Raw genomic sequence first — 3,401 nt, forward strand, 5'->3', positions numbered from 1 at the left:
TAGAGAAGTACAACAACCCCACTAGTGGAAAATGCAAGAAAAAAAGTCTGCCAGAAACAGATTTAAACCTCTAAAAAATACTGCTTCTGGGAGCCCTAAGATTGTAGTCTTATTTCTCAAAACGTCTATTTTTGAGATTATTTATTTTTTTCAAATTACGACTACTTTGAACAGCACATAAATAACAAGTGGTGGAAGCAGACGTTTCATTAATTCATAATACAAAAAAAAAAGATCAGGTTTCACTGAATCGCTAGCTGAAATCAAATATGATTGAAACAAAACAAGAAACTAAAATAGAATTAAACTTATATTCACTAAATTCATTGTACAACCCCAACAAATTACAATTACTCAAGTTCTGTATCTGCGAAACATTCACTAAACACATGGATTTCAGTTTACAATAACAAACTACAATCGGTTCCAAATATAAAATAATTTACGAAACATACATAAATATAAAAGGAAATTCACTGTAAAAAATTACAAAGGAAACATGAGTTAAGTTTCACGTAACCAGAATGCTTTTCCATAGTTCTGGTCCTTGTCAGTTGGTGTTTCTGAAGAAGAGGAATCTGCAACACTTGAAATAGAAAATTGCTGCACTTGGTTTAAGTCAGGAACTGATAGGTGGTCAAAGAGCTTGCTATTTCATTTTAAGATCACTGAAAGCACAAAGAAAATCACAAATATAGTGAAGATTAACAAAGAGACGGCTAGATGCAAATATACAACTAGATGTGAACTAAGATGTAACCAGGATTTGTAGTGACTATTGTAATGACTGCAAAATAGTGGTTATTTCATCGGCTACAACTATTGAAGTAACTACCATATAGTTTATTATCCAAGCAAGCATCAACCTTTTCCAGATAACAATAACCATTCCTTTATTCCAAACAAGTTGGGGTAGGAGCCACATGACATAATAAAAAATAAAATAGAAAATTGAAATTCGAAATGATGACTGACAAGAGCCATTACATTTAAGAAGTTAGTGGTGATTGAGAGTGCAACCAGCAAGAGAGACTTCTTGCGAAGAAAATAAAACAATTTATCATAGTCAAATACCAGGACAAAAAGGTGTAAAACAACTATGGCAGACCAACAGGAGCACAAACTGAGAAAAAATTGCAGCTGGCTGCCTAAAGAGTTATCCTACATTGGTTAACACTTATCTTAATAAATAAAATTAAAAATATAAAACATAACCCCAACTAAGATATAACAGAGTGATGATGTTATCGTATAATGTGGTTCAAATTACAGATGCACGTACAAGACATTAGTTAAGGTCCAAAATAAAGTTACTACTGCAATCATAAGACCATGACACTAGGGAAGCGTATAGTTGTACCTTGGATGGAACCAACGAACAAAATTCCAGGTTTGTTAGTTTTGTGAACGAGATGGCTGGAAAGCTGGGTGTACCTTTCAAGGGCATCGACAACAAATATTACGACAAATTTGAAACTGTTAGGAAAAGAATAAAACAAAAACCCAAGCACATCTCGTTACTGCATCTCATTTCATAGTCAGGTTTACATCCAAACTGTATGATTCCGTTGGAACCTACCCTGTATCAATAGAGCACACATTAGTAAATGCAACTGGTAACACTTAATAGCCATACCTAACCATGCCAAACATGATTTTCAGAAAGCTACACTTTGAGTTCTTTCTTACCCAGCATAAGGGAACATTCAATATAATCATGTGTTGCTACAACAGACACTTCATCAGAATCAGCATAAACCAGAACAAATAAGCATTCCTATAATAAAGTTTAACATGAGAAGCATTAGTCTCAAAATTTTGACAGCTAAAATAAGTTTTTCTCTCAAGAGACGTATCTCAAACTTGTCCATTCATGTCCTAGATATTGAGATTGAGTATGTAAAACTATTCATGTCCTAGACAATTTTAAGCTCACTATAAGCATGAACCAGCTCATCTTCGGAATGAAACTACACTTTGGTTATAGTCCACCAATAGCAGATACAAGTCCTTGTGTAACTGTTCCTGAAGGATGCACATAAAGCTGCAAAAATATACAAGGACATGTTAGCGTATCCCAAATTATGACATTACATATGTGAGCTTGAATGAAACACGAAAACTTGAATTAAAATGGGCATAATGATTTACAAATGAAGAGCCTTACATGACGGAAAGTTGCCAGTGCCACTAGTGAAAATTTTATCCCAATACAAACCCTGGATACAGAACAATCTAAAATTCCTCATCAGACACAAAACAAATTAAGCTTCATTACTCATAAACCTAAACCCACCTTAATACAAACAAGAACTACATCAAACAACTGTCATCTGCTAAAATTTATAAATAAAAATAGATCTACAAAGCAAATAGACTGACAAGTATCTTAAGTACATCTGTAAACCAAACATATATAGAAATCATTGATTATTCAAGAGAAAACATAATTATACCATGTAATCGGTAGTAATGAATGGATTGTTTAACACCAACAAGTTCAGTATCATCTCTCTGTATGGAAACTCTAGTGACCTGTTAACTTGAGCAATACCATGAGAATCATGAAACTAATAGTAATCTATGACACGGCTAAAGCCTTCTTCATGAAGTTGCAGACGATTTCTTCAACAACAAAAAAAACCCATCAGTTAGGGTTAAAGATCAAAAATAGAATTATGGAGTAGTTATGTTCAGAATTAGATTTAGGGGTTTTGTTTCTTACTCTAGGTGAAGAGATCTTCAACCTACTGGAGGAGTTCTCTTGTAGGGAAAAGTAGAAATGAAACACCTTACTGCAAAAACGAGAGAAGATCAGAGAAATTAAAACCGTTAATAATGCTAAAATTTTATCAAATTTATGAAACAATAACAAGATTGATTTACCCTGATGATTTCGGGAGCAAATCAAGTAGATCTTAGGTTACAATGTTTTCTTTGATTTCTGCGGATACATGGGTTAGGGTTTTTAATTTCTGCTGAAAGATTGGGTTGCTTTTGATCTAGGCTCACGATTCATCTTGCTGAGAACAGAAGTTAGATTCATGATTTCTTAGAATCAAGTGAAAGAAGATAACTAAGAGATACTGAGTTAGAGAGAGAGACAAAAGATTGTTTGGGTAGATAGACGGAGATAGAAAATGAACGAAGAGAGAAATGTGGGATAATGGGATTCTGGGACCATGTAAAGGCAGATCTTTTTTTATTAATAAAACACCCTTTAGTATTACGACTTCCAGGAGTGCTCATTTTATTTTTCCATGTTAAACGTCTTCCGTTGGCTGCCCGGTCCATTAAGAAAAGTCTTGGAAGTCGTTTTTATAAAACCCAAGCAGACTTAAAAAACCCACTTTCCACTAGTGGCCAAGCGTGTAGCTCCATCACCACCATCATGGATGCCA

The 3,401-nt window shown here is 34.2% G+C and overlaps 1 long non-coding RNA gene across 5 annotated transcripts; it reads right to left on the bottom strand.

The window, feature by feature from the left end:
* Positions 1-364: 364 nt before the first annotated feature.
* LOC113330658 lies at positions 365-3,162 on the bottom strand. Of its 5 annotated transcripts, none has more exons than XR_003350408.1 (5): positions 2,887-3,162; positions 2,726-2,795; positions 2,168-2,625; positions 1,361-2,044; positions 365-668 (listed from the first exon to the last, which is right to left on the bottom strand). It is a non-coding gene; the product is annotated as an uncharacterized LOC113330658 (long non-coding RNA). The 5 variants fall into 5 exon arrangements; XR_003350407.1 differs by having other exon boundaries at positions 2,168-2,219; positions 2,457-2,795; XR_003350409.1 differs by having other exon boundaries at positions 2,168-2,235; positions 2,457-2,795.
* Between the last annotated feature and the right edge of the window lie 239 nt (positions 3,163-3,401).

Source organism: Papaver somniferum, unplaced genomic scaffold, assembly GCF_003573695.1.
Source record: "Papaver somniferum cultivar HN1 unplaced genomic scaffold, ASM357369v1 unplaced-scaffold_118, whole genome shotgun sequence".
Taxonomy (NCBI): domain Eukaryota; kingdom Viridiplantae; phylum Streptophyta; class Magnoliopsida; order Ranunculales; family Papaveraceae; genus Papaver; species Papaver somniferum.